The sequence below is a fragment of the Mirounga angustirostris genome, unplaced genomic scaffold, assembly GCF_029215605.1.
Source record: "Mirounga angustirostris isolate CCGP_5_RB_7025 unplaced genomic scaffold, mMirAng1.0.hap1 SCAF_5, whole genome shotgun sequence".
NCBI lineage: Eukaryota > Metazoa > Chordata > Mammalia > Carnivora > Phocidae > Mirounga > Mirounga angustirostris.
Window position 1 is genome coordinate 85,257,143 of NW_026991713.1, and position 17,083 is coordinate 85,274,225.

Here is a 17,083-nt window from a genome sequence, read left to right on the forward strand (position 1 = left end):
AAAGACTGTCCAAGATTTTTGGGGGATGACTGACTCTATTTCTCCTGGCCTGAAGAATTTAATTTGACCACTGATGCTAGGCTCGGAGTCTCAGGACCAGAGAGGTGAGGGATGAGGTCAATTCTTTTGGATGTTTTCACAGGGAAGTAGAGCCCCCTACTCAGAGACTAAACCCTAGAACACCAAAAGGTCACCCAGATATTTGGGGACTGAGAAACAGCACTGAACAAAAACATATTCCCTCTTTTATTTTTTATTTTTTGGATGACAGATCATGAGGAAACCATATAAGTTCACTGTCGTCTCATTTGAAAAGTATATTTAATACATATTCAATAAATTGAATAATGGTTTATTATATTATTTTTCATACGTATTTGTTATGTTTTTAAAATATGGTGCTCCTTAGAAGCAAATTTGTTAGTTTTACATATTTTTTATTAACATATAATGTATTATTTGTTTCAGGGGTACAGGTCTGTGATTCATGAGTCTTACACAATTCACAGTGCTCACCATAGCACATACCCTCCCCAATGTCCATCACCCAGCCACCCCATCCCTCCCACCCCCCGTCCACTCCAGCAACCCCCCGTTTGTTTCCTGAGATTAAGAGTCTCTTATGGTTTGTCTCCCTCTCTGGTTTTGTCTTGTTTCATTACACATTTCTATGTATCTTTAAAAGGAAACCCTCTGAGATGAAGCATATATATTACATATACCTAAACACATATATAAATACATAAATTATCATTTATGGACCTATAGTATTCATCAAAAAATGTATTTAAAAACTAAGTTTTCTGAACCAATTTTCAAAATGATCAAAAGAGACATGTTGTCTATGCGATGATATACTACATACGTGTGTATCCACACACACACAAATATCTATGTATGCCCAAAGGATCATAGGATAATTTTAAAATATAGCATCCAAAATATATCAGACATTACCATTATTAAAAATGTTGATTATGTATAAATGCTTCAAAACAGAAAATTAGAAATACTTATCTTGGAAGCACTTCTAATCACTTCCCATTTGGCATTGCCCCATTCAAATCAATTTTTGCTTAAACTCTTAAAACTTAAAAAAAGAGAAATATTTAGCTCTTTCTTTGTTCAAAATGCTAATATACATTCATCTCAATTTTCTTAATTTCAAAAGTAATGTTTCTCATTCACCAGTTTTCTCACTACTGAAACATTGGAGAAATACGAAATAATTCATTTAAACAGACTATTTGGTATTCTGTAGACTGAAAAGTTGTTGAAACTGAATTTAAACATTTCAAAACCTTATTTCTGTCAAACTGATTTACCACTGAGACTTCATGTGTTCTTATCTCTCAGATCTATCTCCTCCAGCAAAACAAGCCCTTTGATTTAGCACCAATAGTTGTACATGTAACTGTAAGATTTCTTTTAAAAGTGCTTCCAAACACAATTAATCTTAAAATTTACTTTTCATGCAGTTTGTATCAAATGCTAACAAAAGAGACTGCTTTACACTGGGAGCTCTTGACTTGAAACTCCACTTAGTAACTTTGAGTACAAATAAGTAATTGTGTCTTCAATTTTACTTGCTCAAAGAAAAAGTACAGACAGGAAGAATTATCTATGTGAAATTAGAACTAGATTTCACACTGAAGCATTGCTAGTTTCCTGTGAAAATCCACTTCTCAAATGGATGCAACAATAGCACACGAATCCACACATTAATATGAATATCCACAGAAATGAATATCCACCAACAGGACACCTTCCCAATTTAGTTTTAAAGGAACCGTGGGGAACACTTTATAGGCTCATGAGTGAAGACAATAGATAGGCCACTTTATTATTTTGGAGCAGGTACCACACATTCTGAAATTGCAGTGTTTTCATGATTTCAGCAAAGACAAAGTACGCCCTGTGTGTATCTCACGGTGACTTGGAGTGAAGCCAAAGTCCACAGTGCTGGAGTTCTGAGGGTTAAATCATCATATACTATCAACCAGAACAACACAGCAATTCAAGTCATTTGCCCCAAAAGCAACTTAGAAATAAACTCAAGGAAAGCTGGTTAGAACAAGTCTATCCCTGTTTTTAGGAACTAAAAAATGTGGAAATTTAGTTTTTCAGAGGCACTCTGAAGTATACATGTAAACAAATGCAGTGTCTAATTATTAAAAATAAGTTTCTTTAATAATAGGTCATTTAGGTTCTTCTGAGGTAGGTTTCCTGCCATATATTTAAAACACTTATTGCTAACCTGGTAAAAAGGAACATAACAAATCATCCAAGTTAGTCGAACCTTAACTCCAAAATAAGCTGAATGCTGAAAACATCATTTAGTATTTTTTAGATACTTTATAAATTTGAATTGATATTTAAATAGAAGTCAGTCTTGCTCAGAAAGTCTGAGGAATCTTGGCTTACTAACTATTTTTTTAAGTCAGTTAACGGGGAGCAACTGGAACATACTACAAATGCTGATGGTAATCAAATAAATGCACCTATTAAAAATCCATGTACCCATAGCTCTGAGGGATTTTGTTATTCATCAGTGAAAACCCTTTCAACAACTACATTTGATTCCCCACAATCATTCATGCTCACAAACATCCAAACCAAAAGTGGACAAATATTTCCATCCTGTATTAAGCAATATTATAAAGGCCTGCGCATGATAATGAAGTGAGAAACATTTACTGGCATACCAGGGTGGTGTAAAAATAGTAATAACCTTTGACAACAAAGAGCTTAGTCAACTCATAGGGATAGTCGCTTTCTGCACTAGAAATGAAATCAATATTATCTGCAAAATCAGAAGACGATGGAACCTAAAATGATATTTACCTTGAAATTTATAACACGGAAAGCATTTCTGGTGAGAAGAATTTAATCTTTTCAAATGCATGATGGCATCATATTTGCAACTGTAGGTATGTTGAAATATTCAGCTCTGCTTAATTGCTAAAACTGTACTTCTGAAAGAGGTAAATGTTACAAATATTTGTTGAAATCAGTTGAAATGTGTGGTATTTAACTAGTCTAAACTAATTAGCCACTAGGTCGTAACCATTTCCATTTATCTTATTTCTTTGGGGAAAAAATGACACTGTAATAAAACTAGAAGGATGATTACACAACTCATATTGATGTCTTGAAAACCACCTACTCGTCCACGGGGCCATAACCATGGGCTTTACCTTTGATAAGTAACATGGTAATTCTTACAGGCTTTTTGTGTGATAAGTTCTGGGAGTCAGTGAGAAGACAATTTTTACTTTATGCTGCTCGACCTGCAGAATAGATACAGGAGAGCACTTCATTTATTATAGTGATGGAATGCAAAAGAACCCACTAGTCTGAGTTCTACAGGGCTGGGACCATGAAGATACTTATGTTTCGCTCCTATGCGTTTTGGCGGTTACACTTGAAACTAAGTACTGATACAATATTTAGCAATTTTGTTATATTTTCTGAAATGATGACTATTTGTACATAGAAAATTGCTTAAAGGCCTATTTCACAGTCCTTAAAAAAGAAAAAAATCAAAGCTTATTTACTGGAATATAATCAAGCATCCTGTAATTCAAAAATAGTTAATCCTACTTCTACACGTGCCTTTGTTGACAACTAGCAGTGAACCTGAGGAATTTGTTAAACCCTTTAACTGCCAGATTCTTTAACTTCATCAATTATGGGATGTAAAGATAAATTAGATATATATATACATATATACACACACAAAGTGTGTTGAAATTCTCATAAGAAACTGTGTAAAATGCTGTGGAAATCAAGGATAAGAAAATGTTTGCTCTACTTGGACAAGGACATATTAACAGAAATACTTTTAAAGCAATCAAAATATCTCCCCCCCCAAAAAAAATAAAGTATACATTTTAACCAAATAAAATACGTTTTCAGAGAAATGTGGAGAAAAGTTTAAGGTTTTGATATTGGTGTCATCACCCTATTTTCTTTCATGGTATGTGATACAGATAAAGAACAGGGGAATAAATGCCTGACTTCTGAAAATTTAAAAAAAAAAACAAAAATTGCTGAGTGAAAGTAAAGAAGCCCTAAGTAGTTAGAAAGATATACCTAGTTCATCGGTCAGTAAGCTTGCCATTATTAACATGTCACTTCTCCCCCAATTGATCTATAACTCCATGCAATCATATCAAAAATCTCAACAGGATTTTCCTTTTGTTTTTGTTTTGTTTTTGGCTAGGACTTGACAAACATTGAAAATTCACATGGAAAAATAAAGAACATAGAATAGCCAAAAAGCTTCAAAAACAACAAAACTGGAGGGCTCATACTACCTGATTTCAAAACATCTTATAAAGCTGTGGTAATCTAAGGTAGTGTGGCATGGCATCAAGATAGACAAATATATCAATGGAACAGTATAAGCTGTTCAGAAATAGGCCCCTACTTACATAAACAAATGGTTTTTGACAAAGCTGCAAAGGCAATTCAATGCAGAAAGAAGAGGCTTTCAAAAAAAGGTGCTCAGACATTTGGAAATCCACATGCAAGAAAATGAACTTAGATTCATATTTAGTACTGTATAAGAAAAAATACTCAAAATAGATCATAGATTTGAATGTAAAAATCTAAAACTATAAAGTTTCTAGAAAAAAACATAAGAGAAGACCTTTATCACCTTGGGTTGTCAAAGATTTCTTAGGACACCAAAAGCATGATCCATATAAGAAAAAAAATGGGCTCAAAATTAGAAACTTTTGTCCTTCAAAAGACACTCTTAGGATAATAAACAGATAAGCCACACTGGAGGAAAATATTTGCAAAGAATGTAGCTCATAAAGGACTTATATAAAGTACTCTCAAAACTGAATTAAAAGAGACAAAAAATGGGCCAAAGATTGAACATATACTTTATCAAAGAAAAAATAATGAATGATATGGTAGGTGAATTATGGCTTCCCAAAATTTATCCATGTCCTAATCTCTGGCCAAAAAAAAAAAAGAAGAAAAGAAAAGAAAAGAAAGAAAAAAAGACTTTGTAGATGTGAGGTAAATTAAGGATTTTTGAGATGAGATTATTCTGGATTATATGGGTGGACCCTAAATGCAATCACATGTTCTTTATAAGAGGAAGGCAGAGAAAGTTTGACCATAGAAGAGAAGGCCATATGATGGAAGCAGAGGGAAACAGAGGTCAGAGAGAGAAGATGTTATGCCACTGGCTTTAAAGATGGAGGGGAGGAAAGGACCCTGAGCCAAAGAATTCAAGAAGTTCAGCTCTAGATGCTGGAACGGACAAGGAACAGGCTTTTCTGCTAACACCTTGATTTTAGCTAAGTAAAACTGATTTCAGACATCTAACTTCCATAACTGCAAGGGAATAACCATCTGTTCTTGTTTCAAGCCAAGTTTGTGGTAATATATCACAGCAGCCAGAGGAGACTAATATAGATGGCATAAAAGCTTAGTCATTAGTCATGAGGAAAATAATTAACAAACCAACTATAACAAGTGTTGGTGAGAATGTGAAGGAACTAGAACTGACACACCAACGGTGGGAATGTGAAATGGTGCCACCACTTTCGAAAAACAGTTTAGCAATTTCTTAAAAAGTTCATCAACATGTGCCATGTGATAGTCACTCCAATCCTAGGTATTTACTCAAGAGAAAAGTGAATCTCCATACAAAGATTTGCATGTGAATGTTTATCTCTAATAGCTAAAAACTGGCAATGGCCCAAAGGTCTATAAAGAAGCAAATGGAGGGACGCCTGGGTGGCTCAGTTGGTTAAGCGGCTGCCTTCGGCCCAGGTCATGATCCCAGGGTCCTGGGATCGAGTCCCATATCGGGCTCCTTGCTCAGTAGGGAACCTGCTTCTCCCTCTCTCTCCCTCTGCTTGTGCTCTGTCAAATAAATAAAATCTTTAAAAAAAAAAAAAAGAAGAAGAAGAAGCAAATGGATAGGGGCACCTGGGTGGCTCAGTCGCTTAAGTATCTGCCTTTGGCTCAGGTCATGATCTCAGGGTCCTGGGATCAAGCCCCATGTCTGGCTTCCTGCTCAGCGGAGAGTTTGCTTCTCCCTCTCCCTCTGCTCTTACCCCCCTCCTCATGCTTGCTCTCTCTCTCTCCTCTCAAATAAATAAAATCTTAAAAAAAAAAAAAAAAAAAAAGCAAATGGATCAACAAATAGTTGTATACCCATACAACGGAATGAAACTCAGATATAAGAAAAAAGGAACACATGATACATGAAAAGCATGGATGAATCTCAAAATAGTAATTCTGAGAGAAAGAGGCCAGACCAAATAAAATAATGTATGTACTGCAAGATTCTATTTTTATAAAACTGTACAAAATGAAACTAATCAACAGTGACAGAAAGCAAATAAGTGGCTGCCTGGGAAGAGGGCATGGGAAGGACAGACGGGAAAGATTCTAAAGGGGCATGAACAAACTTTGGGGATGACAGATGGTTTCACAGATGTATACACATGTCAAAACTTACCGATTGTACCCATATGCAGTTCATTGTATATCAGTGATACTCCAATCATACTATTAACAATAAATAAATAAAAACGTATTTTTGATTATCTATTTTCACTCCAGGAGCTGGATCTAAATGTCAAATTCATAGACCATTAATCTTGAAGGCATTTGTTTTTGCAAAGTATATAAGACCGCCCAAAACTTTTAGATGCCCCAACTTGTTTACTAATTAGATTTGTAGTCAAGTTTTATATTATATTATATTATATATTATGTCTTAGTGAACTCTTCTTCTACTATGAAATAATACCCTGTAGGTAACATCTATTAATTAACAAGCAATGTTTAGTTTTCCAATTAAATAAAACTACCCCAGGGAGAAACAAATGGCTCAGTTAAATAGGAAAAGAAAATATGAGTTCTACTCTCTACAAGCCTAGAATATGAGTAATTGGTAGAACTACAGTAAAGAAAACAGTAAAGGTCTAAGGAAAATTAATATGAAATATAATTATGGAAAATATTTGTGTATACAAAAATGAGTCACCTAGTTTCGATTCCATTCTAAATTCTGGTATTTTGTCCTCGCTTCAGCAACACACATACTAAAACCGGAACAATACAGAGAAAATTAGCATTGCCATGTGCAAGGATGACATACAGGTTTGCGAAGCATTCCATTTAAAAAATAAAAAAATTCTTGGGGCACCTGGGTGGCTCAGTTGTTAAGCGTCTGCCTTCGGCTCAGGTCATGATCCCAGGGTCCTGGGATCAAGCCCTGCATCGGGCTCCCTGCTCAGTGGGAAGCCTGCTTCTCTCTCTCCCACTCCCCCTGCTTGTGTTCCCTCTCTTGCTGTGTCTCTCTCTGTCAAATAAATAAAATCTTTTTAAAAAATTAAAATTAAAATTAAAAAATTAAAAAAAATTCTTTTTAAATTAAAAAATAAATTCTGGTATATCTATGCTCTCTTCATCTTTTAAGTTATTTATAAAACACATTTATGGGGGCACCTGGGTGGCTCAGTTGGTTAAGCATCTGCCTTCAGCTCAGGTCATGGTCCCAAGACCCTGGGATCAAGCCCCATGTCAGGATCCCTGCTCAGTGGGGAGTCTGCTTCTCCCTCTCCTTCTGCCCCTCCTCCCCCCACTCATGTTCTCTCTCTCTCTCTCTCTCACAAATAAATAAATAAAATCTTTAAAAAAGAACCACACACATTTATAGAGTACCAACTTATATTTAAACACAGTGTTTAGCTTCTAGGTACTTAAAGAAAAATAAGAAAGTCCCTACCCTAAAGAAGCTGACCGGTTAGGAGGTGAGCTCAATAATTTAAGAAAAAAGAAGAAAAAGAAACTAGACCATAAATTAAAGCTATAATGGCTGCATAAAAGAACTTGCTGATTGATAAAGGAATCATGAATGGATAATAACAATGGGAATCATGATTAAAGCAAAAAAGAAAGAAGAAGAAGAAGATCGCAGGAAGGGAAGAATGAAGGGGGGAAATCGGAGGGGGAGATGAACCATGAGAGACTATGGACTCTGAGAAACAAACTGAGGGTTCTAGAGGGGAGGGGGTTGGGGGGGTTGGCTTAGCCTGGTGATGGGTATTAAAGAGGGCATATATTGAATGGAGCACTGGGTGTTATACACAAACACGGAATCATGGAACACTACATCAAAAATTAATGATGTAATGTATGGTGATGAACAGAACATAATAATTAAAAAAAGCACACTCTTTGGCTTAATTTAAACAAAGCTGCATTTTCTTGATTATATCATATAATAATAAAATAAAATATTAAAAGGACACTTCTCTATTTCCTCCTTCCATCTTGCAGTTTTATATGTAAGGAGTGTTTTGTCTACTACAGGTAGAATCTGGATGCCTGATTGATGTGGCCAAGTAGTGGCTGCCTATTGTCATAAAAAGCTGTTGGGTTATAAACCAACTCTACACGGTTCAAAAACATTCTTTTATGATGAATACTGAGCATGCATTTCAAACATTTAAACCATTCATGCAGATCTACTTTTTAAACAGCAAACAATAGCAATGTTCTCTACACCATTAAAATAAGAGAAAACAAAACCATTCTCATTTTGCATTTCCTTTGTCAAAATACTTCACCAAACACAATTCTAACCATAACTTCACAACCATTTATAATTTGCAAACCTACTACTACTGAATTATAGAAATCATTACCAAATTTCTTGCCAAGAGTTTAAAAGTCTTCAAGGCACTTTTCCACATGAACCATGTAAAATGGTGGCTGCCGAACCCAAGCTGAGCTCACGCATCCCTTGTCAGAAAATTCCAATAACCCAAAGCCAAAAATTGAGATTAGTTGCAATCTGGTGGCTAAGGCCCTAACATAAAAATCCTGAGCGGCTAGAAGCCGTATTTCCCACCATGAGAATACGAACCTTGACAGAATCCTAATGTGTCGCGAGAGACAGAGCCATAAGGTGGAAGGAAAGGCATTTCTATTTCTTGTTAACAAGAGAACTGCCCTGCTGCCTTGATAGTTTCCTTAAAACAATATTGCCGAAACTTTCCTGGATTCTAAGAACTTAAAGCTTCTGGTTTGAGTTATGATTTTTAAAAATTGCAAAATTTTTGCAAATTCAAAAAGAAACACTATGAAAGCAAAAAATATTAATAACCATTCTTTCTCTAAGGTATAAATTATCATATAGCTATAATAATTAAAGCAGTAGGATTCTAAGGGTGGACTATAGAGACAGATTAACATAAGAATATTCAAAACCAGAATCATACCAACTATATATCAATGAGAAAGGATCAGTTCTTTAAAAAGTGCTTCTGCGTCAAGGGATTCCCTAAAGGAAATAAGTATTTTCATATACCTCTTGACAGCTGGAACTAAAAATAAATTTCAGATGTATTAAAAATTTGATCTATGGGGGCGCCTGGGTGGCTCAGTTGGTTAAGCGACTGCCTTCGGCTCAGGTCATGATCCTGGAGTCCCCGGATCGAGTCCCGCATCGGGCTCCCTGCTCAGCAGGGAGTCTGCTTCTCCCTCTCCCGCTCCCCCCCCTCTTGTGCTCTCTCTCTCTCTCTCTCTCTCAAATAAATAAATAAAATCTTTAAAAAAAAATTTGATCTATGAAAAATGAATATAAAAGTACTAGAAAGAAATTTATCTGGTTATTCATGCGAGCATGTGGCAAGCCTTTTTAAGCATAAGGTCACAGCTTGAAGTAAGAAAGGTAGACTTGAACTTGAAAAATTCAAATTTTGAAAAGTTGACTTAAAAACTTTTACACGAAAAAATGGCAAAAAAAGAGAACATTCGTCAACTGAGACAAAGACTAAATGTCCTTGATATATAAAATGCTTTTTTTAAAGAAGGACAAAAATGCATATAGACTAAGAACACAAGAGGCAATTGTACGGAAGGAAGGAAGGAAGGAAGGAAGGAAAAAAAGAAAGTCTATAATAAACATATAGCAAAATAGTCAACTTCATTTTAAAAGATATCATTTTCAACTGTGAGATTGACAGAGATGAAGAAATGACAGAGATGAATAAATGACCAAAGATAGTATTGGTTAGAGTATAGAACATTCTTACATGGTTTTAACTTAGATATAAATTTACATGGCTTTCCTGGAGAACAATTTGGTAACTTAAAATATAGACTCTGATACTCTACTTCTATGAATTTAATATAAAGAAGTAATTGTGTAAGTCTATAGGTATAAAAGGATGAGGAGATTCACCAAAAACTTTTAATACAGAATCAGATAATATATGAGTGCTCAAATGCAGAGGACTTGTTAATTACTACAAAAATCTATAGTGGAATACAAGTAGTCATTAACAGTGATCATTTAGACATATATTTGTTAATACAGGAATAAAGTATATGTTAATTAAAAATGGAAATTTATAAAATTTATAAAACACTATATTATTTCTTAGAAGTATATACATATGTATATATGTAAATATGATATTCCTTCCTGGTTGGTCACAACTGAAAAGAGTCTCCTGGTCTAAAGTCATACTTTTTGTGGGGGTAGTTTCCTCACTGAGTGAGGTAAGGTCAGCCATTTTAACCCAAATATGGAACACTCTGGTGGGCTATCCTCACTCAAGTGCTCCCTGCAGAGTTGGTAAGAATGTGTCTGCTCTCCCCTGCAGTTTAACTTCTTCTTTGCCAAATTTGACTTCTTCCCTCCTTCCTTTCACAGCTATTAATTCCTAATAAACAATTTGCCTTTTGAACTCCATTCAGTGTCTGCTTCCGGAAACGCAACTGTGATCATCGGTATTAGTAGTTGTCCAACAAGCAATCAATAAAATGGGACTTGGGAGCTGATCATTCATCACCTGGCTGCCAATGAAGAGCCCTGATGGCAGATGGAACACAGCTCCTGGCACAAAGTGGCCTTTCAGTTGTTAAAACTGTCACTGGCTGTGAATTGGAAGGATACCAGTGAAATGGGCAGTGAATCTGGTGAGAATATATATATGCTCATGGCAGTGATGAATGTCCTGGCCAGTTGTTCAGGGGCATAGAAGGGAAAAGACATGAAAACAAAGAGGAGGAGGAGTCCTGTTTGGCAGGGGTAATTGCTCCTAATCATTAGGAGAAGAAATGTTCTTCTACATAGCTGTCATTACAGTGGGAGCAGGGAGGAATACGTGTGGAATCTAGGTGATCCTCATCGTGCCCTTTTGTACTTCTTTGCCCAATTTTGAATGTAAATAAACAAATACAGTGAACCCAAACTGAAAAGAACATAGTTAGCAAGAGGCTCACACTCCTGAGATTAGTAGGGCTTGGATCATGCCACCAAGTGAGCCAGCAAAGATAAGTTGAGGACAAGTCATTATGATTCCTGGAATACACAGAAAATCATGGGGGAGGTCTTGCCCCAATCTGAGTCACAATTTCACAATGCCTAGTTCTGAACTGGTTATTACAGAGGGAAAACTAGACATATAGCATTATAAGGATTTACTAAATTGAGGAAATAGTAAACACTTCCTCATTTTATCATCATTAGAAATTGCTTTACAGTCAGGCGCCTGGGTGGCTCAGTCGTTAAGCGTCTGCCTTCGGCTCAGGTCATGATCCCAGGGTCCTGGGATCGAGCCCCGCATCTCGGACTCCCTGCTCGATGGGAAGCCTGCTTTTCCCTCTCCCACTCCCCCTGCTTGTGCTCTCTCTCTATCACTCTCTCTGTGTCAAATAAATAAATAAAATCTTAAAAAAAAAAAGAAAAGAAAAAGAAATTGCTTTACAGTATAACTACAACAGTCTCCCAAATTCCTGAGAAATTATTTCTTCTTCTACAAGGAGAGAAGTTGATAGTGAATGTGCTGAGATATTTATCTTTCTCATTGGAGAGTCAAGATCTGCTGGACTTTTGACTTCTATGGTAGGGTTTTCAATTTCAAGCTTTGGAACATTCAAAATACTGTCTAATGCTAGAGAAATCCGTGGAAGGTACTGTGCCAGGGTTGGTAGAACAATGACTCGGAGCCATGATTAGGGTGTGCTATTAAAATGGAATATGGGTGCTAAGCCCTCAGCCAAAGATGCCTCTGGGTTATCTCTCTAAACTCTCTGCTTCTCTGTAGTTGACAGAATCTTTTATATGGGAAGAGAGAATGTAAAAGAAAAGGCCCACTCTCTAGTTAGTGTCATTTGAATGTATAAGCTTTGTTCTCCTCAGTGGACTGTTGGTCTCTAAAGCAGTAGATGATCATCCATTTCCCTTCCAGATGGGGAGCCCAAGCAGCTGCCTCAGATCAAGTATGACCCAGTACATCAGTTAATTGTCTGAACATGGCCACAGTACATTTGATCGAGCCACCATCCTTCTAACTATATCTTGTTATTTCTTCCCACTCCTATGCCACAGCATCTACATATGCAATTGAAAGTTGAGGTAAAATACAGAATTTCTTTATATTAATTTCATCTTTCTAATGCAGAGAAAGCATCCCCATTTCTTGGATATTGTTTTAAGTCCTAATCATATTTACTAGATCTCTCGGCCTTGTGTCATCTGCAAATCTTAACCTAGACACAGACATTTTCTTTTAAAGAAAGGTTTACAAGAAGCCTGCCTAGAGGAAGTGAGATGCTCCAGATGACCTCTGAAAGTCCCTGCCAGGCTTATGTTTTGAGTTTTCCATAACATTTCATTATGTAAAACAGACCCATTAGCTGTGTTTACTCAGGCACATAGAAGAAGATTGAGACAATTACCTAAAATCCACTGTGACTTTTCAGTAAATGTTATTAAAGAAAAAGTGGGAAATGGGGCTTGAATTATCCAGGGTGTTTATTTCCATTGATCAAAGTCACAAAATAATTACCTCATTTCACTTTGTCTGATTACTTATAAGTTCATGATAGATTTTATCTTAGGACATAAAGAAAGGGAAATAGAGTGACACTACATAAAAACTCACATAGCAGAGAGCTGTCTGTTAAGATTCCCTTATTTAAAGTGCAAGAACACCTCCATAAAGTCAGAATTGTTAAAGTGTAAATTAGGTTAATGAGGATCAGTGTACTAATATGTATTTGGTGAATCCTGACCAAGAAATGGTGGTCAAAATACAACATTTCTACCAAAATCTTACTAACTTTACACCATAAAGTTATGAAATGGCTCTTCTTAGTCCTTGGTCAGAATCATGCTTATAATGTTGAGCTTTACTGAAGACCATAAACAAGGAGTAAATAATATATGAGATACTCTCTAGAGGGTACTTCAATGATCAGAAGAAAGAGACATTTAAAACTTTACTTAGAATGATTAAAAATTTGCATGTGAAGTTATAATTCACCTGGGAAAACAAGCTAATTCTCATGATGGTAATACAATAAAATAACTACTAAGAAAAATTGAACTGTTATGATTCAAGACAGTGATTTAACATGAAACCTAACTTTTCTTTTTCCATGGTTGATGGAGAAATATCAAGTCACAAACCATGCTCATCATAATTTTCTATATATGGTACTGGTGAGGCTATTTACTTTTGGGCAAAGATCAGGAAACATTCCATGGCAATGAGATCTCTTAATCTGTGAAACATTATCTCAGGGGAAATGGTAGAATCCCCTTCACTGGTCACTCACTGTTTACTTAGAAAGTATAGTGGACAAAATATGATAAGACGTATCATGGGAAGCAAATCCTTTTTAAAGGGAGAGGTAAGAACAAGAGATAATAGAGGGAACAAGTTCTGCTCAGTGCCCACTCTGTGAAGAAAGCGTTTCTACACACTTATTTAATATCCATAGCTACTCTGGAAAAGCATGTTATGAACATCTTAGAGATCAGAAAACTGAAGCTAAGGGGAGCTTGCTGAAGTCAAGAGTACTCAGTGACAGATAGGTCTGTCTTACTCTGTGACTGGTAACTTGAAGTGTCAACTTGACTAAGGCATGGGGTGGCCAGATAATTTGGTTAAACATTATCTGGGTGTGTCTGTGAGGGGACGAGATTAACATTTTATTTGGTAGACTGAGTAAATCAGATTGCCCTCCTGAATGTGGGTAGTCTTCATCCAGTCTGTTTGGGGCCTATACAGAACAAAAGATAGAGTAAGAAGTGATTCACTCTCTCGGGCTCTTTTTGAGCTGGGATATCGGTCTTCTGCACTTGAACTAGAACTTACACCATCAGCTGTCCTGGGTATCCAGCTTGTAGAAGGCAGATCACAGAACTTCTCAGCCCCCATAATTATGTGATCCAAATCCTCATAATAAATCCTATTTATATATAAGTAAATATAAATATTAAGTAGTATATATCATATATCTTGTATTGGTTCTATTTCTCTGGAGAACCCTGACGAATACATGCCCTTAGGTCCATGCTCTCCTGTCTGGGAGGAAGATATGTTAAAGTGACTATCACAAAAAAGTCAAGTGCAGCAATATTTAATTCTCTGCCCCACTAGGCACACAGTCTTCTATCTTTGCCATGAGTGGTTACAATCTATGTCCAGACATGAACCTGTAAGGATATGAAAAATAAGCATACAATAGCAAAATGAGATTATCTTCTCATCATTATATTTGCAAATTAGGAGATTAATGAAAACTATCAAGAGCCCAGTTGCAATAATGTTAGAGGAATGAAAGCCAGATTGCTGGAGACTTAATAATGTGTGACAGAAAACCAAGGCAACTATTGTCAACAAATCATCCAATCTGCACTTTGTTGTCAGAATTCCCTCTCTTTCAGGGGCAGTAGGAAATGTAGATACATTTTCAAGAGGAAGAAAAAAGTTTTCTGAGAGGAAAGAAAGATTCTAGAAAGAAGTATTATTTTCAGATGAAACACTACTACAATATGTTTATAAGTTGATGAGAAGAATCAAGAGAAAAAAGACTCAAAGGTGAGATTAGATAATTCATAGTTAACAATAATAATTATTATTAATTAAAATCACTGAAACAATATTTGGAGAGATGGAAATCAGAGGAATTAAAAGTGATTCATTCTGGGGGGGCGCCTGAGTGGCTCAGTCGGTTAAGCGTCTGCCTTCGGCTCAGGTCATGATCCCAGGGTCCTGGAATCGAGCCCCACATCGGGCTCCCTGCTCGGCAAGAAGCCTGCTTCTCTCTCTCCCATTCCCCCTGCTTGTGTTCCTGCTCTGTGTCTCTCTCTGTCAAATAAATAAATAAAATCTTGAAAAAAAAGTGATTCATTCTGGAAAAAGATGGAAGAAGGTAAAAATGTGAATAAACACAGAGCCATACAAGGCTTTGTAGTAGTTATCTCTAGAAAATTAGGAAGACATCAGCTGTGAATAAATAGGTCATGATTCGGGAGTTGAAGAAAGTAGAAAAGACTAGAATATGTAATATGTGCATAGAAAAAGGGACAGGGATGGCAAGTAGGAATTGGATTGGAAAAGAGGAAAAAGATTGTTGAGTAGCCCTCAGGAATTTGAGATAGGACAACACATCCTCCTTAGGTGATGCATGCCATCAACCATCATCACTGTGGAAGGAGAAAGGAGGTACTTTGGTTTTTCCTAGGTGGATGGCTCAGAGGGCAAGAGATAGGATCAAAATAACAATGCTGTGAGTGAGAATAGAATTGAAATGGCAAGTCAAGGAGCCCAAGCTAGATGGGGGGAAAAAATCAATATAATTGGGACTAACACTTGAAAATGAATGAGAAGTTAGGCCCTGGAAACTGACATGAAATGAAGAGTCTCAGTGAAAGTGAAATAATGGCAAAGACAGAAACATAAGAGGCCAGGAGAACTTCAGTTAAAACTTGTTTAAAATTACTTTTGGATGATAACAAGTTCTAAGTGTAGCCAAATATATGGGTCACTAACAGGGACAGGAAGGAATGACCACTAATAGAGAGGAGGTCACAGGAATGAAAGGGTTAGGAATTAAATGGATCGGTTGCCGACAAATCAAAAGCCACCCAGATTCATGGAGTAGAGAAGGTTATAGTGAATTAGCTGTTGAAGTCCCTAAGGAGTCAGAAGGGGGCAGCACACAAATCACTGTGGTAAAGATGAAGTTGCTAAGTGACAGCTGTCATCGAATGGTATGAATTTTATAGATTAGAGAATGGTTATGGAGAATAGCAAGCACTGGTGGTATAATCAGGTGAAGTCCAAGTACCAGTTTAATGAAAAAGGTAGAAGATTATTTAAAGGGAAAAAAAAAAAAGGCTGAGGTGGAAGAAAAATTGATTACCAGCAAAATGGAGGTTTCTAAAAGCACTGAGAAAGATGGTTAAAGGGCTTAGTGTGAGGAGCCATCAGAGAAGAAAGATAATTGAAGCTAATTGCAATAAGGCTGTGGAGGAGCAGGGAGTTGGGAGTGGGAAGTGTACAATGGATTGGGATTGCAGAGACTAAAGAAAAATGCCAAGGGATGGAAGGTAAAAGGTCATGATGGGGAAAAGGTTTTTATCCAGTCCCAAAGCAGAAATGATTAACTAGTGCTAAATCATATTGCTGTATTTTATCTGATAATTTGGGATTTCTATCTGAGAGTGGCCAAAAACTGGATACAAAGTTCTGGGAACAATTAAAAATCATTCTTCAGTTTGTAGACCCAGGTACAATTTAATTTAACAATCACTACAAATACCAACAAAAGTCAGTATCTTTAAAACCTTTTGAACATATTTCTTTTCCAAACCCATCAAAGACAAACACACACACATACACACACACTCTCTCTCACAAAATGGCTTCCTTATCATTCTCAATAAAAACACTTACCACTCTCCAACTCTGAAAATCTCAGTTCTCCTCTCCTCCTGCCTGCTCTCCTACCTCCTGCCCTCCTTCTCTTCATTCCTCTCTCTCTCTTTCTTTCCATCCATCCTTCCTTCCTCAGCCTGGGACACAGTATAGTGACCATGAGCTCACTGATTTGGATCCTGATTTATTTCATTTTCAGTCGTGACCTATTCGTTTATTGGCCTCACAGTACCTAATATCAGATTCTTTCTCAGTTTTTTTCAGGAACATCTTCATCTTTCCCTTAATCTAACTGATACTTTATAGAATATTCCATTTAACCACAGTAGAGTATATAGTCTTCTTAAACTTAGATGGAA

The 17,083-nt window shown here is 36.4% G+C and overlaps 1 non-coding gene across 1 annotated transcript; it reads left to right on the forward strand.

The window, feature by feature from the left end:
- The first annotated feature begins 7,055 nt into the window (after window positions 1–7,055).
- LOC123845106 (U6 spliceosomal RNA) lies at window positions 7,056–7,161 on the forward strand. Its single transcript, XR_006790950.1, has one exon. It is a non-coding gene; the product is annotated as a U6 spliceosomal RNA (small nuclear RNA).
- Window positions 7,162–17,083: the final 9,922 nt, after the last annotated feature.